Source organism: Sciurus vulgaris (genome assembly GCF_902686455.1).
Source record: "Sciurus vulgaris genome assembly, chromosome: 1".
NCBI classification, from domain to species: domain Eukaryota; kingdom Metazoa; phylum Chordata; class Mammalia; order Rodentia; family Sciuridae; genus Sciurus; species Sciurus vulgaris.
This window is the reverse complement of record NC_136461.1, coordinates 179,003,282-179,027,922: the sequence shown is the minus strand read 5'-3', so window position 1 is coordinate 179,027,922 and position 24,641 is coordinate 179,003,282. Positions and strand designations below refer to the sequence as shown.

Sequence of the window (24,641 nt, the reverse complement as noted above, 5' to 3'; positions counted from 1 at the left end):
AGGCTGAGGCAGTATTGTAAGTTTGAGGCTAGCCTAGGCAACTTAGTGAAAACCTGTCTGAAATATAAGTAAGTAAATAAATAAGTAAATAAATAAATAAATAGGACTGAGTATGTAACTCAGTAGAAGAGTACCCCTGGGTTCAATTCCCAGCAGGGGAAAAAATGAATCATATCACAGACCAGCTAATCACCTGATTTTGGTCCCCTTACTTCTCTAAGCCTGGGACCTGTCAAGGCTTCTCCTATCTAAATGGATTCTTTCTTTTGCTGAAATTTCTTCTTAATATAGTCTGGAATATTATTTTCCCTCTGATTTAGCCCTCAGTAGGCATCTATTTCATTCTTTATTCTAGACAGTCATGACATCTCTTATCTGCTAATGGTGCCATATTATCTGCTACTGTATAATGGGGTTTCTTCTTTACCTTTAATTTACTGGAGTTGTGAGTCAGGGCTAGAAGACCTTTGAGTATCTGCCCTCTGCCTCCACTCTGTATGTATCACATGAGAACACAAATATTCAGAGAAAACACTTGAACTTTTTGCAGAAACAAGTTTCTTAACTGCTTCCTCCTTATGCTTCAGAACCTCAGAAAAACTTTTGAGATGCAACCTCCCATACACCTTATTAAAACTTACTCCATGGCTTAGACAGAGGTTGTTTAGTTTTTTCATCTTGTTTGATCATTTTGTCTAGTGACTGCTCTCTGTTGATACTTTATTTACACTTTCATCATGTTGCTTGGCAATTTTATTTCATTTCTTTGCTCACTACACAGGTCCTGGTCACTTGACCTTACTCCTATGATCAGTTGTGTTTCATGAAGCACTTGTCCAGAATTCATATGGTTTGGGAGGAGATTTAAAACCCAAGTCATCCAAGGTCATAGGTGATAAAGCTAGTTTGAGAATCCAGGGCTTCTGACTTCCACAGAAAAGCTGTACTACCTTGTTATGAAGTCAGTCATTTATGTTTCTGTTAAAGTCCTTAAAAAACTCTCAAACGTTTCTCTAACAATAGCTGTTTTCTGAATGCTACAATGATTTGTGTGATAATCAGCCTCTAAAATGATTCATTTCCCTATATTCCTTGCTTTCTGATATCCATGTTGTTCTGATATACCTCTCTTTGGTGTGGTCTGGACCTAGTGAATTGATTCTAATGAAGATAATATGGTAAATATGATAGCAATGTCACTACTGAATTTATACTATAAAAGACTCTTCCGTTATTTTCTCTGTGTGTGTCTCTCTCTGCCTTTCTCTTCCTCTTTCTTCCTCTCTTTCGGAATCTTTGATCAGATATAAGACAGACATTGTGATGTAAGCTTCCCAATGCATATTTCCAATACCAAGAAACTGAGGAAGGCCTTGATGTAATAGACAGGGAGAAATTAAAATCTCAGTTCAATATTATAAGAAGGACAGAATCTTGCCACCAACTACATGATTGAGTTTAGAAGCCTGTCTTCTTTTGCCTAAGCCTTGATATGGGACTCTAGACCCTCAGTTACAGCATACATGTTGAGAGAGCAGGAACAAAGGAAACTTGCTAAGATGTACCAAGATTCCTGACCATCAAAAAATGAGAGATAGTAGATATTTGTTATTTTATTTTTCATGCCACTGGGGTCAAACCCAGGGACATTCTACCACTGAAATTTACAGGCATTTTTGATTTTTGTTTTGAGAGAGGGACTTGCTAAGTTGCTCAGGCTGGACTTCAATATGTGATCCTCCTTCCTCAGCTTCTTGAGTAGCTGGGAGCAGAGGTGCGTGCTACCCCATACAGATTAGAGAGTTGTTATTTTAAGTATCTAATTTTGGAACCGGTTTCATACAATGTTGCATAGTAACATGTTATGGTTTAGACATGAGGTGTCCCCAAAAAGCTCATGTGTGAGACAATGCCAGAGGGTGCAGAGGGGAAAGGATTGGGTTGTGATGAGCACCTTAACCCAATCAGTGAATTAATCACCTGATGGTATTAATTGTGTGGTAATTGAAGGCAGGTAGGGTGTATCTGTAGGAGGTACGGCATTGGAGTTGAGGCTTTGGGGTATAAATTTGTATCTGGTAAGTGGAGAACTCTCTCTGCTTGCTGATCATCATGTGAGCAGCTTCCCTCCACCATGCTCTTCTGTCATGATGTTCTGCCTCACCTTCAGCCCTGAGGACTGGTGCCTGCTGTCTGTAAATTGAGACCTAGTAAATCATGAGCCCCCAAATAAATTTTTCCTCCTCTACAATTGTACTGGTTGGATCTTATAGTCACAGCAGTGAAAAAGCTGACTAAAACAAGCCCCCCAAAAACTTTTCCTCCTCTAAAATGGTTCTTGTCTGGTATTTTCGTTGCAGAGGTTAAAAAAACAACAACAACAACAAAAATAAAAGCTGACTAAAACATACCATTAGTAAGATCATAATGGAATAGCAATTTTGAAAGTGTACTCTAATTTATAAAACAACAAATAATATAGATAAATAACATAAAAAGCCTCTTTCTTCCCCCTAAAATAAATCCTAAAAGGAAATTTTATAGGCTTAAAATATAAATCTTATAAAAAATAAAATATTAAGTAAAATATATTTTCCCAAAATTTGTCTGCTGACATACCAAACATCCATTTTGGTTTTCATTATTACTAATGCAGAAAAGATGGTTCATATATGTTCCAGCAAGTATAAACAAGTATAAACTAAATACAAGAAATATTCTTGGAAGTAAAATTAATTAATCTGAGTGTTATGATTTGGGTAAGATGTGTCCACCACAAACTCCTGTGTTAATGCAGGAATATTCAGAGGTGAAATTATTGAACTGTGAGAACTGTAACCAATCAGGCCATCTTATTTTGAATAGACTGGGTAGTAATTGTAGGCAGGTGGAAAGTGACTGTAGGAAGTGGGTCAGTGGGGGCATCCTCTGAATCTTCTCTGTGCCTCCTTGTCCCCTTCTCTCTACTTCTTTCCTTCCACAAAGAGAGCATGTTCCCTCTGCTGTGCTCTTCCCTCATGTTGTTCTGCCTCACCTTGGGCCCAGAGCAATGTAGTCAGAAAACAATGGATCGATACCATAAAACAAAATAAAATTTTTTTATTTTAATTTTTTCTTGTTGGGTATTTTGGTCACAGGAATGCAAAAACTAACTAAAATAATATTGGTACCAGGAGTGGGGGTGTTGCTATGACAAACTTGACCCTATGGCTTGGAAGGTTTGGAAATGGTTTGCAGAAAGAATTTGGAACAGTTTGGAAATGCAAGTTAGAAAAACCTTAGTTTATAAGCAGAACTCATTACATGGTGGGAGCTCAGAAGACCAGAATACTAATGGGAATGTGAACTGTGCTCATGGGATTTTAGAGGAAAATGAGGACTCAGTTCAGAATTAGATAGAGGATACTTGTTCTATATTCTGACAAATAACTTGTCTATATATTGCTCATGTTCTGAAACTTTGTGTGAGACTGAATTTTAAAATGTGGGAATAACTAACCTGGTCTATTTATTAATTGGGTTTATTGGTGGTAAGTTTTTTGAGTTCTTTGTATATTGTGGATATTAATGCCCTATCTGAAGAGCAGGTGGCAAAATATTTTCTTCCATTCTGTACGCTCTCTCTTCACATTCTTAATTGTTTCCTTTGCTGTGCAGAAGTGTTTTCATTTGATGCCATCCCACTTGTTGAATTTTGGTTTTATTTCTTACAGGAGTCTTGTTAAAGTCAGTTCTTGTGTCAATATATTGGAGTGTTGGACCTGTTTTCTTCTAGTCATTGCAGAACTTCTAGTTTAATTCAAAGGTCTTTAAACCCCTTGGAGTTGAATTTTATGCAGGATGAGAAATAGGGATCAAGTTTCATTTTACTATGTATAGATATCCAGTTTTCCCAGCACCATTCATTAAAAAGACTATCTTTTCTCTAACATATGATTTTGGCACTTTTGTCAAGTATAAGATGACTATTTGGACTATTTGTGTGGGTTTGTCCCTGTGTCTTCTATGCTATTCCGTGGGTATTCACGTCTATATTTGTGCGAATACTATGTTGTTTTCGTTGCTATAGTTCTGTACTACAATTTGGAGTTTGATATTATTAGGCCTCTGGCATTGCTCTTCTTGCTTAGGGTTTTTTGGTTCTTATGATCTTTCAAATAAATTTTAGAACTTTAAAATACTTTGTGAAGAATGACATTGGTATTTTGATGGAAGGTACATTGAATCTGCAGAATTTTTGGTAGTATGACCATTTTTGTAATATTAATTCATGTATCCAAGAACATGGGAGGACCTGCCATTTTTTTAAATTTATTTTTATTGTAAACAAACGGGATACATCTTGTTTCTCTGTTTGTACATGAAGTAGAGGCAGACCATTTGTGTAATCATACATTTACATAGAGTAATGGTGTTTCATTCATTCTGTTATTTTTCCCCCCACCGGTACCACCCCTCTTTTCCTTCTATACAGTCCCTCCTTCCTCCATTCTTGCCCCCTCCCACCCCATTATGTGTCATCATCCGCTTATCAGCGAGATCATTCGTCCTTTGGTTTTGAGATTGGCTTATCTCACTTAGCGTGATGTCCTCCAATTTCATCCATTTGCCTGCAAATGCCACAATTTTATTAATCTTTATGACTGAGTAATATTCCATTGTATATATATATACCATGTTTTCCTTATCCATTTATCAATTGAAGGGCGTCTAGGTTGGTTTCACGATCTGGCTATTGTAAATTGAGCAGCTGTGAACATGGATGTGGCTGTATCTCTGTAGTATGCTGATTTTAAGTCCTTTGGGTATAGGCCAAGGAGTGGGATAGCTGGGTCAAATGGTGGTTCCATTCAAAGCTTTCTGAGGAATCTCCACACTGCTTTCCAGAGTGCCTGCACTAATTTGCAACTCCACCAGCAATGTATAAGTGTACCTTTTTCCCCACAAGCTCGCCAACACCTATTGTTGCTTGTATTCTTGATAATCACCATTCTAATTGGGGTGAGATGGAATCTTAGGGTAGTTTTGATTGCATTTCTCCTATTACTAGAGATGTTGGACATTTTTTCGTGTATCTGTTGATTGTTGTAGATCTTCTTTTGTGAAGTGTCTGTTCATTTCCTTAGCCCATTTGTTGATTGAATTATTTGGATTCTTGGTGTAGAGTTTTTTGAGTTCTTTATAGATTCTGGAAATTAGTGCTCTATCTGAAGTATGAGTGGCAAAGATATTCTCCCACTCTGTAGGCTCTCTCTTCACATTGCTGATAATTTCCTTTGCTGAGAGAAAACGTTTTAGTTTGAATCTATCCCAGTTATTGTTTCTTTCTTTTATTTGTTGTGCTATAGAAGTCCTGTTAAGGAAGTCTGATCCTAAGCCTACATGTTGAAGATTAGGACCTACTTTTTCTTCTATAAGATGCAAGGTCTCTGCTCTGATTCCGAGGTCCTTGATCCATTTTGAGTTAAGTTTTGTGCAGGGTGAGAGATAGGGATTTAATTTCATTCTGCTGCATATGGATTTCCAGTTTTTCCAGCACCATTTGTTGAAGAGGCTATATTTTCTCCATTGCATATTTTTGGCCTCTTTGTCTAGTATGAGAAATTTGTATTTATTTGGCAAATAAATGTGTCCATGTCCTCTATTCTGTACCATTGATCTACCTATCTATTTTGGTACCAATACCATGCCGTTTTTGTTACTATTGCATTGTAGTATAGTTGAAGGTCTGGTATTGTTATACCCACAGATTCACTCTTCTTGCTAAGAATTGCTTTAGCTATTCTGGGTTTCTTATTCTTCCAGATAAATTTCATTATTGCTTGCTCTATTTCTGTAAGGTACGTCATTGGGATTTTAATTGGAATTGCATTGAATCTGTATAGAACTTTTAGTAGTATGGCCCTTTTTGACAAAATTAATTCTGCCTATTCAAGAACATGGGAGATCTTTCCATCTTCTATGGTTTTCTTTAATTTCTTTCTTTAGTGTTCTGTAGTTCTCGTTGTAGAGGTCTTTCAACTCTTTTGCTACATTGATTCCCAAGTATTTTATTTTTTTCACGGCTATTGTGGATGGGGTAGTTTTCCTAACATCCCTTTCTGAATATTCATCACTTATGTATAAAAATGCATTAGATTTATGAGCATTGATCTTACAATCTACTACTTTACTGAATTCACTAATGAGTTCTAAAAGTTTTCTGGTGGAATTTCCTGGTTCCTCTAAATATATAATCATGTCATCAGCAAATAGGGATAGTTTGAGTTCTTCTCTTCCTATTCGTATCCCTTTAATTTCTTAGGTCTGTCTAATTCCTCTGGCTAGAGTTTCGAGGACAATGTTGAATGTAAATGGTGAAAGAGGGCATCCCTGCCTTGTTCCAGTTTTTAGGGGGAATGCTTTCAGTTTTTCACCATTTAGAATGATATTGGCCATGGGCTTAGCGTAGATGGCCTTTACAATGTTAAGGAATGTTCCCATTATCCCTATTTTTTCTAGTGTTTTGAGCATTAAGGGATACTGTATTTTATCAAATGCTTTTTCTGCATCTATCAAAATAATCATGTGATTCTTGACTTTAAGTCTGTTGATATGGTGAATGACATTTATTGATTTCCAAATGTTGAACTAACTTACATCCCTGGTATAAAACCCACTTGATCATAGTGCACTATCTTTTTAATATATTTCTGTATACAATTTGCTAAAATTTTGTTGAGAATTTTTGCGTCGATGTTCATTAAGGATGTTGGTCTGAAATTTTCTTTCCTCAATGTGTCTCTTTATGGTTTAGGTATCAGGGTGATATTGGCTTCCTAGAAAGAGTTTGGGAGGGTTCCTTCCTCTTCTATTTCATGGAATACTTTGAGGAGTATTGGAATGAGCTCTTCTTTAAAGGTGTTGTAGAACTCGGCTGAGAACCCATCTGGTCCCGGACTTTTCTTTGTTGGTAGGCTTTTGATGACCTCTTCTATTTCATTGCTTGAAATTGATCTATTTAAATTGTGTATGTTCTCCTGGTTCAGTTTAGGTAATGCATATGTCTCTAGAAACCTGTTGATGTCTTGGAGATTTTCTATTTTTTTGGAGTATAGATTTTCAAAATAGCTATTTTTTTTTTTTCACTCGTGTCTGTTGTGATATTTCCTTGTTCATTCCAAATTTTAGTAATTTGTGTTTTCTCTCTCCTTCTCTTTGTTAGTGTGGCTAAGGGTTTATCAATTTTGTTTATTTTTTCAAAGAAGGAACTCTTATTTTTGTTAATTTTTTCTTTTGTTTCTTTTGTTTCAATTTCATTGATTTCGGGTCTGATTTTAACTATTTCCTGTCTTCTACTACTTTTGGTGTTGGTCTGCTCTTCTTTTTCCAGGGCTTTGAGCTGTAGAGTTAAGTCGTTTATTTTTTGATTTTTTCTTCTTTTATTGAATGTGCTCCATGAAATAAATCTTTCTCTGAGTACTGCTTTCATAGTGTCCCAGAGATTTTGATATGATGTCTTTGTTCTTGTTTACTTCTAAGAATTTTTTATTTCCCTACTGATGTCTTCTGTTAACCATTCATCATATAATAGTGTATTATTTAATCTCCAGGTGTTGTAGTAATTTCTGTTTTTCATTCTGTCATTTATTTCTAATTTCAATCCATTATGATCTGATAGAGTACAAGGTAGTATCTCTATCTTCTTGTATTTGCTAACAGTAGCTTTATGGCATTATATATAGTCTATTTTAGAGGAGGACCCATGTGCTGCTGAGAAGAAAGTGTATTCGTTCTTTGTTGGATGGTATATTCTATATAAGTCAGTTAAGTCTAAATTGTTGATTGTGTTATTGAGATCTATGGTTTCTTTTCAATTTTTGTTTGGAAGATCTGTCCAGTGGTGAGAGAGGTGTGTTAAAATCGCCTAGTATTATTTTTTGTGGTCTATTTGATTTCTGGAATTGAGAAGGATTTGTTTGACATACATGGATTAGCCAATGTTTGGGGCATAGATATTTATGATTTTTATGTCTTGCTGATTTATGCTTCCCTTAAGCAGTAAGAGATGTCCTTCTTTATCCTGTCTGCGAGTTTTGGCTTGAAGTCTACATTATCTGAAATGAGGATGGATACTCCAGCTTTTTTGCTGTGTCCATGTGCATGGTATGTTTTTTCCCATCCTTTCTCCTTTACTCTGTGGGTATCTCTTTGTATGAGATGAGTCTCTTGCAGGCAGCATATTGTTGGATCTTTCTTTTTTAATTCAATCTGCCAGTCTATGTCTTTTGATTGAAGAGTTCAGGCCATTAACATTCAGGGTTATTATTGAGATATGATATGTATTCCCAGTCATTTGGCTCATTTTTGTTTTTTGACATGATTTGGTTTCTCCTTTATTTGGCTATTCATTTAGGCTATTTCCTCCCTTTGCTGATTTACATCATTGTTTTTCATCTCTTCCTCATGGAATATTTTTCTGAGAATGTTCGATATTGCTGGTTTTCTTTTTGTAAATTCTTTTTTTACCTTTTGTTTATCATGGAATGATTTTATTTTGTCGTCAAATCTGATGGTAAGTTCCTCTGTGTATAAGATTCTTGGTTGACCTCCATTTCCTTTCAGGGCTTGAGAATGTTGTTCCAGGCCCTTCTAGCTTTTAGGGTCTGGATTGAAAATTCTGCTGATATCCATATTGATTTCCCCCTGAATGTAATATGATTCTTTTCTCTCACAGCCTTTAAAATTCTGTCTTTATTTTGTGTGCTAGGTTTTTCATAATAATGTGCCTTGGTGTGGGGCTGTTGTAATTTTGTATATTTGAGGTCCTATAAGCCTCTTTTACTTGATTTTCTATTTCATTCTTCAGATTTGGGAAATTTTCTGATATTATTTCATTGAATAGGTTGTTCATTCCTTTGGTTTGTTTCTCTAAGCCTTCCTCAATCCCAATAATTCTTAAATTTGGCCTTTTCATGATATCCCATGATTCTTGTAGATTCTGTTCATGGTTTCTTAACATCTTCTCTGTTTGGTCAACTTTGTTTTCAAGATTTAATTTTTTGTCCTCAATGTCTGAGGTTCTGTCTTCCAGGTGTTCTATCCTATTGGTTATGCTTTCTATGGAGTTTTTAATTTGGCTTATTGTTTCCTTCATTTCAAGGATTTCTGGTTTTTTTTTTTTTTCAGTTTCTCTGACTCTTTATTGAAATGATCTTTTGCTTCTTGTATTTGCTCTTTTAACTGTCGATAGGTGCGATCATTTAATGCCTGCATTTGCTCTTTCATTTCCTTGTTTGCTTCCCTGATCATTTTCATTATGTACATTCTGAACTCCCTTTCTGACATTTCTTCTGCTGTGCTGAAGGTTTTATTGATGTAGCATCTAGGTTTGTTTGGGACATTTTCTACCCTTGTTTTCTCATATTGGTCATATATCAGTGGGATTCTGAGATATTGCAGATTTCCTCTATTGGCTTATAGTGTCCCTATAGACCTCCAGTATATCACTTCTTAGCCTTCAGTAGCCTGAAATTTTGGAGGAACTTGATAATGCAGTGCTCCCGAAGAGAGCTCAGCTGGGTCACGGGGTGGGGGCTGGCTGTGCGTGGAAAGCCTCTCACTGGGCGGGCCTGCTCCAAGCAGCTGCCTGTGGACTGGGCCTGCCTTGGCAGGGATCCTGGCTGTTTACAGAAGGAGTAGCCTGGCTGCTCCGGGAAGTCTCTTGCTGCCTGTCCTTGCTCCGAGAAGCTGCCCACTGTCTAGGCCTCGCCCGGACCAAGCTTCACCCAGTGGGAGAGACTCACCCAGTGGATCTGAGTTGGTCCGGTCTCTCAATACCTCTCCTTCTTGAATCCTGAGTTCTGGAGCAACAGAAAATGCAGTCACCCTCTAGTCCACCATTTTGGAGTCCAGACTTGCCATGTTCTAAGGTGTTTAAAATTTCTCTCTTCAGTGTTGTAATATTTTCATTGTAGACATCCTTTGTTTTTTTAATTAAGCTTATTCCAAAGTATTTTATTTTTATTTTCTGAAGTTATTATGAATAGGATAATTTTTTTAAAATTTCTTTTCTAGCTTATTTGTTATTAGAGTATAGGAAAATGATTGACTTATGTATGATGATCTTGTATCCTGCTATACTGCTAAATATGTCATCTCTGGAAATGTGGTGGAGTTTTTTTTTGTGTGTGTATGTGTGTCTTATAAATACAGGATTTTGTCATTAGCAAACAGATAATTTGAGTTCTTTTTCTGTTTGCATCTTTTTAATATCCTTCTGTTTCCTGATTGTTTTGGCTAGAGTTTCTAGGACTATGTTGAATAGAAGTGGTGAAAGTGAACATCTTTTTCTTATTCCTGTTTTTAGAGAAAATGTTTTCAGTTTTTTTTTTTTTTTTCTATTTAGTATCATGTTAGGTTTGTGTTTGTTATATAGCTTTGAATATGTTGAGGTAAGCCAGGCACAGTGGCATGCACCTATAATCCCAGCAGCTTGGGAGGCTGAGGCAGGAGCATTGAGAGTTCAAAGCCAGCCTCAACAACAGTGAGGTGCTGAGCAACTCAGTGAGACCCTGTCTCTAAGTAAAATACAACATAGGACTGGGGATATGGCTCAGTGGTTTAGTGCCCCTGAGTGCAATCTCTGGTACCTAAAACAAAAAATAATAATAAAGAAAGAAAAAAAAAGTCAAAATGTTGAGATAATTCCATGTGTCCCTAGTTCCCCAGTGTTTATACATGAATTGGTGCTGGGCTTTGTCAAATGCTTTTTCTAAATCTATTGAAATAATCATGATATTCTTGTCTTTAACTCTATATACATGGTGAATTACACCTATTTATTTCCATATTTTAAACCAAGCTTGCATCCCTGGAATGAAACTCACTGGACCTGGGTGCATTATCTTCTTAATGTGCTGTTAAATGTGGTTTTCCAGTATTTTATTAAGAATTTTTGCATCTACGTTTTTCAGGGAGATTGGTCTGAAATTTTCTTTCCTTGGTGTGTCTTTGTTTGGTTTTGATATCAGGGTTATAATGACTTCATGGAATGAACTTGGTAGTGTTTCGTCCTTTTCTATTATATGGAATGATTTGAGGAAGATTGGCTTTAGTTCTTCTTTAAAGGTTTGGTAGAACTCAGTAGAGAATACATCTCTTCCTGAACTTCTCTTGTTAGGAGACTATCAATAGATGCTTCAATTTCATTGCTTAATACTGATCTGTTTCAATTTTCTATATTCTCAAGTTTCAACTTGGGTAGGTTGTATGTCTTTAGGAATTTGTCAATCTTAAAGATTTTCTACTTTATTGGAGTACAGATTTCCAAAATAGTTTCTAATGATCCTATGAATTTTTAGAAGTTCTGTGGTAATATTCTGTATATGTCTGTTCAGTTCATTTCATTAATAGTATTTTTTCTGAAGAGTCTTTATGTCTGGATGGTGACCTATCTAATGGTGAAAGAGGTGTGTTGAAATCACCATGTATTATTGTATTATGATGTATTTGATACATGTATATATATTCAACACTGGGGCATAAATGTTTACGATCATAATATCTTGTTGTTGGAAGACTTCCTTAACCACTATAGTGTGACCTTCTTCATCTATTCAGATTAAATTTGGCTTGAAATATACTTATTCATCTCTAATTTTGTTGATAGAGGTCTTCTGTTTTATTTAGTTTGGCTAAGAGTTTATTAACCTTGTTTATCTTTTCAAAGAACAAACTTTATCTTTAGTTGATTCTTTTTTTTTTTTTTAGCTTAACATTTGGTATTCATCTTCTAGATAACACAAGGTAAAAGAAAAGAAAATATAAAGTATATGGCAAAAATAAAATGGCGGGATAGATTACTCCTCTTCAATTTTCTTTTCTTTTCTTTATTCATTTATTTTTATTAAAAATCATAAAGTTATATAGGGCAATGTTGTTTGAGTCATTCTGTTATTTTTCCCTTTGCCCCCACCCCTCTCACCCCTCTTTTCCCTCTATACAGTCCTTCCTTCCTCCATTCCTACCACCCTCCTTATCCCTAACCCTAACCTAACCCTAACCCTAACCCTAACGCTAACCCCTCCTACCCCCATTATACGTCCTCATCCGCTTATCAGCTAGATCATTTGTCCTTTGGTTTTTTGAGATTGGCTTATCTCACTTAGCATGATATTCTCCAATTTCATCCATTTGCCTGCAAATGCCATAATTTTATCATTCTTCATGGCAGAGTAATATTACATTGTATATATATGCCACAGTTTCCTTATCCATTCATCAACTGAAGGACATCTAGATTGGTTCCACAATCTGGCTATGGTGAATTGAGCAGCTATGAACATTGATGTGGCTGTATCTCTATAGTATGCTGATTTTAAGTCCTTTGGGTAGAGGCCAAGGAGTGGGATAGCTGGGTCAAATGATGGGTCCATTCCAAGCTTTCTGAGGAATCTCCACACTGCTTTCCAGAGTGGCTGTACTCATTTGCAGCCCCACCAGCAATGTATGAGTGTACCTTTTTCCCCACATCCTCACCAACACCTATTGTTGCTTGTGTTCTTGATAATCGCCATTCTAATTGGGGTGAGATGGAATCTTAGGGTAGTTTTGCATTTGTCTTATTACTAGAGATGTTAAACATTTTTTCATATATCTGTTGATTGCTTGTACATCTTCTTCTGTGAAGTGTCTGTTCATTTCCTTAGCCCATTTGTTGATTGGATTATTTGTATTCTTGGTGTAAAGTTTTTTGAGTTCTTTATAGATTCTGGAAATTAGTGCTCTATCTGTAGTATGAGTGGCAAAGATATTCTCCCATTCTGTAGGCTCTCTCTTTACATTACTGATAGTTTCCTTTGCTGAGAGAAAGCTTTTTAGTTTGAATCTATCCCAGTTGTTGATTCTTGCTTTTATTCTGTGTGCTATGGGAGTCCTGTTAAGGAAGTCTGATCCTAAGCCAACAAGTTGAAAGTTTGGACCTACGTTTTCTTCTGTAAGATGCAGGGTCTCTGGTCTGATTTCGAAGTCCTTAATCCATTTTGAGTTGAGTTTTGTGCAGGGTGAGAGGTAGGGGTTTAATTTCATTCTGTTGTATATGGTTTTCCAGTTTTCCCTGCAGCATTTGTTGAAGAGGCTATCTTTTCTCCATTGCATATTTTTGGCACCTTTGTCTAGTATGAGAACATTGTATTTATTTGGGTTTGTGTTGTGTCCTCTGTTCTGTACCATTGATTTACCTGTCTATTTTGGTACCAACACCATGCCGTTTTTGTTACTATTGCTTTGTAATAGAGTTGAGGATCTGGTATTGTGATACCCCTTGCTTCGTTCTTTCTACTGAGGATTACTTTAGCTATTCTGGGTTTCTTATTCTTCCAGATAAATTTCATAATTGCTTGCTCTGCTTCTGTAAGGTACATTATTGGGATTTTAATTGGAATTTCATTGAATCCGTATAGCACTTTGGTAGTATGGCCATTTTGACAATATTAATTCTGCTATCCAAGAACATGGGAGATCTTTCCATCTTCTAAGGTTTTCTTTAATTTCTTTCTTTAGTGTTCTGTAGTTCTCATTGTAGAGGTCTTTCACCTCTTTTGCAAGATTGATTCTAGGGTAGGGCAGCTAGAGTCTCCCCCAGGCAGCCCTGAGCACTCCAGCGGTGGGCTTCTCCCACAGGGCCAGATTCTCTAGCCTCTCGGAGCAGGCCCCCCAGTGAGAGCCTTTCTGCACAGAACCAGCTCCAAGTCCCTGAGCCAGCATGCTGGGAGCTCTGGCCTGCCCACAGGTTGCTTCAGAGACCAGGACAGGGCAGCCAGGGACTTCCCCAAGCAGACTGGCTCCCTCCGGTGAGAAGCGTCTTTCTAGGCTAGCTTCTCGGAGCAGACCGTCCTGTGAGATCCTTTCTACACAGAGCCAGCCACAAGTCCCCAAGCCAGCAGAGACCTCCGACCTGCAAGCAGACTCTGGGACCAAGGCAGGGCAGCCAGAGACCTGTCCAGGCGGCCCTGCCCCCTCCAGACACAGGCTTGTTCCACGGGGCGACCCAAGATGGCGGACTAGAGGGTGACTGCATCTCCAGTTGCTCCAGAACCCAGGATTCAAGAAGGGGAGGCATTGAGAGACTCGGACTAAAATAGAACCACAGGGTGAGTCTCCCCCACCCGGTGAAGCTCCGCCTGGGCGGCAGGCCTGGATTCGGGTGGCTTATTAGAGTAGGGCAGGGCAGCTAGAGTCTTCTCCAGGCAGCCCTGTGCACTCAGGTGGTGGGCTTCTCCCACATGGCCAGCTTCTCGGAGCAGGCTCCCCAGTGAGAGCCTTTTTGCACAGAGCCAGCTCCAAGCCCTGGAACCAGTAGTGGGCTACGGACAGCTTTCTTCCGAAGCACTGCATTATCAAGTTCCTCCAAGACTTCAGGGTACTGAAGGCTCGGAGGTGATACACTGGAAATCTACAGGGACACTATAAGCCAATAGAGGAAATCTGCAATATCACAGAGTCCCACAGACATCTGACCAATATGAGAAAACAAGGGAAGAAAATGTCCCAAACAAACCTAGATACTATATCAATAAAACCGTTGATTCTTTGTATTATGTTTTTAATCTCAATTACATTAATTACAGCTCTGACTGTAATTCTTTCCTTCCTTCTACTGATTTTGGTACTAGTTTGTTCTTCTTTTTCTAGAGTTTTGAGGTGAAATGTTAGGTTATTTCGTTTCTTTCTATTTGTTTTTAATGTAGGAACTTGGTGCTATAAATTTCCCAACCCCCAGAACTATCTTCATATAGTCGCTGAGATTTTGTATGTGCTATCTTTATTCTCATTTATTTCTGAGAATTTTTTATTTCTCCTCTCATTTCTTCTGTGACCCATTCCTTGTTCTAAGGGACCAATCAAATATAAAAAAATAAACAACTGAATGGGAGTCTAGTAGAGTAGAAGAAGGAGAATGGCAGAAAGGAAGGCGTATGAGAGAGGAAAAGAAGGGAATTATGAATTGAAATCAAGTTCCATACATGTATGAGTTTGTCAGAATGAACCTAACTAATATGTATAAATATAAAGCTCTAATAAAAATAAAATGAAAAATGAAAAGGATATTATTTAATCTCCAGGTGTTAGATTGGTTTCTGTTTTTATTATCTTGCCATTTATTTCTAATTTCATTTCATTATGATCTGATAGGATACAAGGAATTATCTTTTTTTGGTATTTGCTAGTATTTTCTTGTGCCATGAAATATAATCCATTTTAGAGAAAGTTCCATGTGATACAGAAAAGAAAGCAAATTCAGTTATCCATGGATGCAATATTCTGTATATATATCTGTTAGGTCAATTTGAATAACAGTATATCTTCTAAAGAGTCTTTACTTAGTTTATGTCTGGATGACCTATCTATTGGTGAGAGAAGTGTGTTGAAATCACCCAATATTATTATATCATGGTGTGTTTGATTCTTTATATTGAGAAGGGTTTTTTTAATGTATGTCATGCACCATTGTTTGGGACATAAATATTTTACAATCATAGTATCTTGTGATTAGATGATACCCTTAATCAGTATGTTGTGACCTTCTTTTTTGGTTCTGATTAATTTTGGTTTGAAGTATTCTTCGTCTGATATAAAAACAGCTACTCCTACTTGTTTATGATTTCCATTTGCATGGTATATGTTTTCCATTCTTTTTACTTTTGGTCTATGGATATCTTTGCCTGTAAAGTGCAGTTCTTGTAAATAACATATGGGCAGGTCTTGTCTTTTAATCTTTTATTGAAGAGTTTAGACTGTTTACATTCAATGTTATTAGAGAGAGATGATTTTTATTTCTTGCCATTTTGTGGTATATCTAATGCTTAATTTACACATGATTCTCCTTTAATTGACCATTCTCCTAGTGCAATCCCTCCCTATGCTGATTTTTGCTATTATTTTTCATTTCTTCTGTATGAAATATTTCATTGAGTATGTTTGTTCTGGCAGGTCTAGCAGTTATGAATTCTTCTAGCTTTTGTTTATCAAGGAAGATTTTTCTACTTGAATTCTGAAGGGTTGTTTTACTGGATATAGTAACCTTGTTTGGCACTTATTTTCTTTCAGGAGTTGTATAAATTATTCTTTGCTCTCCTGTCTTTTAGGGTCTGGGTTGAGAAATCAGTTAAAATCAAATTTACTTACATCTAAATGTGACCAGCTATGTTTCTCCTGTGGTTTTAAAAATTCTATCCTTATTATGTATATTATAATTTTTCATCATGTCTGGGAGAGTAATATTTTCATCTTGCCTATTTGGACCTCTGTGTGTGTCTTATATTTGGATTCCATCTTGCTTCTATAATTTGGAAATTTTTTGATTTAAAAATTTATTGAAAAGATTGTGCATTTCTTAACTTTGTATTTTGGAGCCTTCTTATATTCCATTGAGTCTTAAATTTGGTTTCTAGTGTTATCCCCCAAATTTTGAATGTCTTAACTTTATTTATGGTGTCTTGATTTTGTTCTTAAGATTATAATCTTTGTCTTCAAGGTCTGAAAATCTGTCTCCAAAGTGGTCTAATCTATGGAGTTGTTTTTCAATGAATTTTTAATTTGCTTTATTGAGTGTTTTATTTCCAAGATTTCCATTTGGTTATCTTTTAGAATCTCATTTTATTTAACTGATATTTTATTTCCCATATTTCCTCTCTAAGTTCATTTCTTATGTCCTCTTTTAGCTCATGGAACATTTTAACTACAGACTTTCTAAATTATTTCTCTGATATTTTTTTAATATGTGTAAATGAGTTTAATTGTTGTTCAATTGTGGGCTGTTTGGGGTCATTTGTTCCCTTGCATTTCCACATTGCTTGTATGTCTACCCACTGTTGGGAAGATTATTGATTCTTCTTGTATGAAAGAGAATATTTAGTGAGCATATTTCTCTTAGAAACTTCTGGCTGGCTGGCAAATATCCATTTTCATGCAATGTGCACCCTCTGCTCTACCCAGCATCAGCATCACTTTGAGGGAAGTCACTGAACCCTATTTACTACAATCACTTCAGAGCAAAACCACTTACTAATCAACTTTATGAAAAACAAAAACTTATTGATAATGTTCTCCACAGTTCCTCTAATCCAGTTATAAACTTGCAATAATATTCTGAATTAGCTTAAATATTAGTTATTAAAGATACTAATATTGCTATTGCATTATATAAAGGTGGAAAATAGGAGTAGAGACAAATTCGTGCAAAAGAAGAAAAGAAAGTAAAAAGAAAGAAAAGAAAATATAGCAAAGAATAACACAAATCAAGGTAGAAAGAAGAAAGACATGGAGTTGAGGGAGTAGCAGGTAATGTAAAAGGGAAAAATGGGGTTAAGAGAAGCAAATGTAAACCTGAGCTAGGAAAACAGAGAGAATTATTCCAATTAACTCCTTAAAACATTAGAAGAAATACAATCAAGTGGGTTGAAGGCACAATATAGCATTCTAGAGCCACATTTATTGAATCAAAATTAAGAGTAATAGATGTATGATCAAAGTTGATGTTAGAGGCATTTATAGTAAACCATGCCAAGGTAGAGAAATTCTAATTGAATCTTCCTGGTTTTGTTTTCATAAGGATTTTGGACCTTTCAAAGTTGTCCATTTCTCTTCAGCTTTGGATCTCCCACAAGGTACTGGGATACAGAAGACACTTCTCTGGTTGCTAAAACATCCCACGAGTCTGTTCTTATTTGTCAGCCCAGGGACCTCAGGCCATTTTCTCAGACAGTAACTGTGCTCTATCTGCTGTCTGCTTCTACTGTGTGCAGGAGCACAGGATGCACAGTTCAGGGATGTTGCTCTGACTGCACTGGGGTGTCACACACTCGCTCCTCTCCACAGGACCATCTTCTAAGTAGCATAGAGCCTGATGGGCATCTGCAAGTGCAGGACCTGGGATTGTGGGCTGTCCATGGGTGGTCTGTGGTGCAGAATCATCCCCCCAACCAGTGCAGATCACCTGCACTGTCCCTGTGACTTTTTGGTCAGCTATTCTTTTTGCCTCCCTTCTGGGCTGTGATGGGGTTGGAGGTTGCTTCCTAACTCCACTCTGCCATCTTCAGAAGTTTTGCTTTTGATGTTTACAGGGGCCCACAGCCAGGAGTTTGACTTGAGTCTCAGGTGAAACCTTGGACTTGAAATTTTGGGCAAAACTGGAACTGGAATTGTTAAGACTATGGGACTCTTGGAGATGGAATGAATTCATTTTGCATGTGAAATAGACATGAACTTTTGGGACCAGTGAGGAATTTTATGGTTTGGATATGAGGTGCCCTCCCCCAAAACTCCTGTGTTCATGTGGGAATATTCAGAGGTCAAATGATTGGATTATGAGAGCTATAACCTCATCAGTCCATCCTAGTTTGAATGGACTAACTGGGTGATACCTATTGGAGGGTGGAGTGTGATTAGAAGAGGTGGATCATTGGCAGTGTGCCCTGGAAGGTTTCATCCTCTCTGCAGCCCATTTCTTTCTGTTTCTGCTTCCCTGCTGCCACAAGACAGCAGATTCCTTCTGCTGTGCCTTTCCCTCATGATGTTTTGCTTCGCCATGGGCCCAGAGCAATAGAGTTGACTATCTAGGGACTGAGACCTGATACCATAAGCCAAACTAAACTTTTCCTCCTCTAAGTTGTTCTTGTCAGGTATTTTGGTCACAGCTACAAAAACATCTGACTGAAACACAGAGTGTCCTTTGATAGAGTTCAAGATTAAATCATTGCAGTCTATTGTTTAAGAATGCTAAATTTAACACTTCTAAGAAAAGGGAATAAAAATTGCTTAGAAATAAATTGAACTATTTGTCTTCTTTCTTTGTGAAGAAGAGGTTTGTAGTGCTTTAGTACTTACAAGAAATGTTTGAAAAAATATTTAAGTTGCTGTTCAGAAGTCATTTGTAACTTGTTCTTGCTTTACAATTTTAAAATGTTCCATATAACTATTATTAAAATGTTATTTGATTTCATGTCTTACAGGGTTTATTGAACAATTAAACTCAACAATGACAACACAATATAAAGAGAAGTTTGGCCTCTATAAAGAAATTCTATAAAAATACTACATCATGGTATCTATAGCTAAATTAAACTTTGCTTCCAAGTTTGCATGATGAAAAAATGAATGATTGATCATGTAACTGAATGTTTGTCCAAGCTAATAATTTAATTCATGGAATTCTTCATGAGTCATCATATGCTGTGAAACAAAATAAAACTTCTTCTCTAAGTTTTAGACCATATTTTAATATGGCTCTCTCCATCACTATCTTTATATGATTAGTTAATTAGCACATTTTCGTTGAAGACTTCCTGGTTACTCTGTCTACTGTTTTGGGTGTGGTCCAAGTGTATCCCAAGTGTCTTACGTACATATACGTATATGTATATAACTTGAAACTATATAGACTCCAAATTGTGGAGTGCTTCCTAAAATCTCTTGTAGTGTAGTTTATATGATACAAAGAATAAAATTATAGATATTAATTGAAATAACCTCAACATCCTTTTCAGACAAAACCCCTTTCTTAAATTCAATTTTTTACCTACTATGCCCAGAAAGCTATGCTAACTATGGTCCCAAAGATCAAAAATTCCTGGGTCAGAATTGATTATTTAACCCAAAAAGATCAATCAGCTTTACTCTATAAGGAATTTTAAATTGAGGCATCATACATTATCAGGTATTAGGTCTTAATAAAATAGAGTGGAGGTCTGGGTCAGCAGAGGACATCCCAGATAGGCAGAGAAGCTTACAGAACAGGTTGCTGAACTGAAACCAGAACAGGGCAGGATGGGTTCCATCTGCCAATCCTGAATACTGGTGGTATTGTACACATACATACCCTTTGTGGTATCCTACTAAGGATGGAGTACATCCCCATGGGCATTCATTTTACCTTGGCAAAATGTTTTCATTCATTCTGTATGCTGATCATTTTACTCTGCTTTCTCAAAATCTATTTTTCCAAATGACTCCTAAACATCCAGAGAATTGAGTACAGAGTTTTTTTTTTTTTTTACTTATTTTTTTGGGGGAACCATATCTGCATTTAACTAGTGAGTGTTGGGGTAAATACCAATTCCTCAATAGTTCTCTTTTGGGTGGTAGATCTTTGTGTTGTATAACCTTGCTAGGGTTCAATCTCTCTTTGCCCGAAGAGTAGAAATAATTCCCAGTTGTAGTGGTGAGTGACACACTGAGGATGTATAGGGGAAGAAAAGCCAAGAGGTCTGAAATAAGATGACTGGACCAGGAGATAGGAGCCAAGTTGGAATTTGGAAAGAAGTCCAGTCCACCTCAGCATCCACTAGAACAAAATTTATGATTCAATAGTATCTAGGAGGTACATCTGAGCCATAGACTCATAATCCCATTCTATCATTGAACAGAACGTTATTTATGATTCAGTAGTACTTAGGAGCTACATCTGAGCTATAGACTCATGGTCTCTGTTCAGTTAACAATTTGAATATTCTTGCCTGAGGTGCTATTACTGTTTCCTCCTGTCCAATCAACACCATTCCCTCGCTTTGTTATCAATACACTATCCATTGTGATCCTTTCAGATCATGTATTTTCTCTGGTAAGTCATCCTACAGCTTCCCATCTTACTCAGAATAAATCCGAAGTCCTCCTTCACAGTCTCTAAACCCACCTTCAACTACTCTCCCCCACGTTATCTTCTCCAGCTGTATTGGTAAACTTGCTGTTCTAGGCGACACTCTCCCCTCAGGGCTTTTTGCCTCTTTCTGGAAGAGTTTCATACCATATCTTATTATGGTTCACTCCTTTACTATCTTTATGTCATTAGTTAATTATCACATTCTCATTGAAGACTTCCTGGTCACTCTGTCTACTGTTTTGGGTGTGGTCCAAGTGTATCCCAAGTGTCCATCATGATTAATGTTTTGAACTTTGGGAGGCTATAGCACTGATGAGGGATGGGGTTTAATGGGAGATCCTTAAGTCAATGGCAACATGCTCTGGGAAGAGATTGTTGGACATAAGTTTTTGCTCTCTGACTTCTTGTTTCAGTGATATAACCTTTGATACCCATGTGCCTCCACCATGATGTGACTGTAGCTGGAAGGAACTTTGTCAGAACTGAGTTGATGCAGGTACCATACCCTTAAATCTCCAAATCTGTGAGCTAAACAAAACTTTTCTCTTTTTAAAGTTAACTGTATCAGGTATTTCATTATAGTAATGCAAAACTAATACACTATCTAAAATCTCAAAATGTCACACAAATGTTAGAACATATATGTTCTATTTCTTTCATTTTAAATCTTTCTTCTAGAATATATCACTTAGCTATTTCATATATTGTTAGGTTCTTTATTTTTTTCTCTTCTACTTGAATATATGTCTCATGAGAATAAGAATTTTTATTCACTCTATTTACTATGCATACTCAGCTCCTAGAAACAAGACCACCTACATAATTTGGGGGTGGGGGGTCAGTGCAAAATGAAACTACAGATCCTATGTTAAAATATGATAAAGAATCTCAAGACAATGATAGCACAGTATTAGACTAGTGCAGGATCATGACTGACTGCAGACGTTTCAAGTTCAGGAAACTGGCCTTGTCTAGATTATCCTTTAGAGAGCAGCCAAATGACTGCCCATTGATCTTCCAGAAAATAAGACTTTATTCCACCTTTTTCCAAGTTAGTTTGTGAAGACAGTACCTAGGCTGTCAACATCTCAAGATACTCATAAATTGCTTTGACAAAGAGAAGGTCACAGAACATTAACAGGTATGGCAGAAGAATAGGGAGCCTTCCATACATCTTCACATTTTTAGGTTCAAAAAATATATATATCCTACAATTTCTTCCACATGCAAAACTAATAGACATGAGACAATAAAAATCTTCCTTACATTATAAAAGATAATGAAAAAGAACTCAGATGAAGTAATTTCTGCAATGAATTTAAATTCATTCATCTTTAAAATTTTATAACTAAATGAAAGTAACCTTAAAGAAATTTAATTTTTTTTAAAATGAAGAACAAAATAATTAAAATCTCTAAAGTAAATCACATTTATTTTGTTTTTATAATAAAAATATAGCATTTAATTACCCTTCCTTTGTGTACCAGTGTTTATTTTTTTATGTAGTCATTAAATCAAAAGAATGCTATCTCTAAGTCTTCATTTTAAGCATAATATCAAATATATTTCAATTTTTTAAAAAATTCCAAAATATTACAAAAGTCTCATTTTTCAAAAGTAAATTTTAGCAACACACACACACACACACACACAAATTCAATATTTTGATTCTTATACATGACATTTTCCCAAATAGTTAATTATTTATTCTTGAGCAGTTCATTCCAGAGTTGTGTTTGGGAATTACAGTTGTCATTAATCACATTTACTTGGCATCATTCTGATTTCCTTTGTCTTCTTTGAGAGCTATTAGAATCTATTTTTTATTCAAAATTTCTCTCTGTTGGCCATGTAGCCATGTGTAGTATGAGCCTCTGATAGCAGCACGCGGAATGACATTCCCCAAATCAGTTGGGAGTACAAACTTAAATGCTCAAATCAAAAAATTACATATCAACATATTGTATAGTTTGAAAATGTTGCTTCTGCACCAATGCACAGTTTGTAATGGTCTTTGATTGACATTGTGGTAATCTCTTATCCGATCCTTTGAACCACTTTTAAAAGACATAAAATCTGATCAACACATGAAAGACATTTCACTTACATACAAGAGTTCATAAAACAAAATAGATTTTTTTCTTCATTTAACATCTATTAACATCTCAGAGAATATGGGTGTAACCTGAAAAAGATTTTAGGAAATGCTGGCCTAGAGTCAATCCAAACTGATAGCACAGCATGACAGAAAAGCAGTAGTATCTGGAATTAGGCTGACCTTTTGAGCTAAAACAAGCTTTATAATTTGTTTTTTTTCTGGGTTACTGGAAACTTCATTTAAAAACAAAAAAACAAACCAAAACCAAAAACAAAAACAAAAAAGCCTAGCTTTACAAGATAGGGGGAAATAGTTGCTTAACAAATATTGGCTGATTCTCTTTCTTTCCTTTCCTCAGTGTATCCTGTGGAGACTGCATCAACTGGACTCTTGGTCACAATTGAAAGAAAATACAACGAAACTCACTTGGACAAAAAGGGAATTTATTGGCTCACATAAAATGACAAGCCTGGATTCAGGGCCCAGAAAATATAATTAGGAGTTGGTTTCTCTCCATCTCTTTACTCTGCCTTCTGTCATATTGGCTTTAGTATCAAGCATCACATGGTAGCAAGAGGTAGCTTGAAGCTCAACCCCAACATGCTCTCAGGTTTCAGGAATAACAGAAAAAAAAAAAAAATGAACATCTTTCTCCTGGAAATTACCAAATAAGTTTTGCTTTAGTTTGGACAGGGTCAGATGCCCAAGTCTTGATCGATTACCGTGCCTAAAGGAATGCACTCCAGTTTTTGGTCCAGGGTCCTGTGCTCTATTTTAGGAATGGTGTGTGTGTGTGTGTGTGTGTGTGTGTGTGTGTGTGTGTGTGTGTGTGAGAGAGAGAGAGAGAGAGAGAGAGAGAGAGAGAGAGAGAGAGAGAGAGAGAGAGAACTATGAATGTCAGTTTCTCTAAAATAGTGACTGAAAGTGGAGAAGGGATGGAATTTAGGTTATAGTTCCCAGAAAGAATGTTAACACTTACTTGACACCACAGAGGTGATGTCCACTATTGACCCCCTCTTATCAATCCAGACTCATGTATGAGGAAAGCTTTTCTTTCCTAACCAGAAAGATAATGATATCCCTAGAATACTTTGCTTTGATGCTCCAGAATCTCTAAGAGATCTCATTCTATCAATTCATTAGGTATTTAAAATCTTCTTATTTCCATCTTTTAAACTCAGATCAAGTTTACATTTTTGGCACAGTGCTGTGGTTTGGCCTACTTGGAGGAGGCATTTAGATTATGGAGGTATTGACTAGATCCCCAGCCTTTTCACTTCCTCCTTTCAATTCTTGACCATGGGGGAGCAGTTTTGCTCCACCATGCTCTTCTGCTATGATATTATTGCCTCCCTACAAGTCCAAAGGCAATAAGTCCAACTGGTCACAGACTGGAACTACCAGAATTCTGAACTAAAATAAACTTTTTATCCTTATAAGTTGATCATCTCAAGTATTCGTTATAGAATAGGAAAGTTAACTAACACACACATGTCAAAATGCTTCTCTACCAAATCTCCCCTCCAGTCTCAAAACTCTCCTTTCTGAGCTTCCTTTCAAATCTTCCTGGACATCCTACCACAAATCCCACTGTACCATATTAATTGCCTGGTTAGTGTATGTCTCTCCCCCGTTCTGTGTTCGGTTCCTTCTGAGTCCTCATTGTATGACATGAAAACAGCCAGAAAAGAATCACTTAACAGAGGTTGGCTGAAGGTGTAAATGAATGAATTAAATAATGGTGAATGAATACATAAGTATCACAAAGGCAACCTCCAAAATGTAACCCTCTTGAGTTACATTGTAAACAAATAATTTTCGTTGCAGTGTTAAATAAGTAATTATTAAAGATATGAATTTCAGTTAGTTTTAAGTTCCAACTTGTCTCTCATGGACTATAAATAG

General features: G+C 36.5%; 1 long non-coding RNA gene across 2 annotated transcripts in view; it reads left to right on the top strand.

Moving 5' to 3' along the window:
• LOC306640814 overlaps positions 1-24,641 on the top strand; it is a 162,246-nt gene that overhangs the window by 96,954 nt on the left and 40,651 nt on the right. Inside the window, exon 3 of one of the 2 annotated variants that reach the window (XR_013757923.1) lies at positions 23,095-24,116. The exons of the other annotated variant lie outside the window; for it this stretch is intronic. This is a non-coding gene — a long non-coding RNA (uncharacterized lncRNA). Of the gene's footprint in view, positions 1-23,094; positions 24,117-24,641 lie in introns of those variants that run through there. 2 annotated transcript variants of the gene reach the window in all.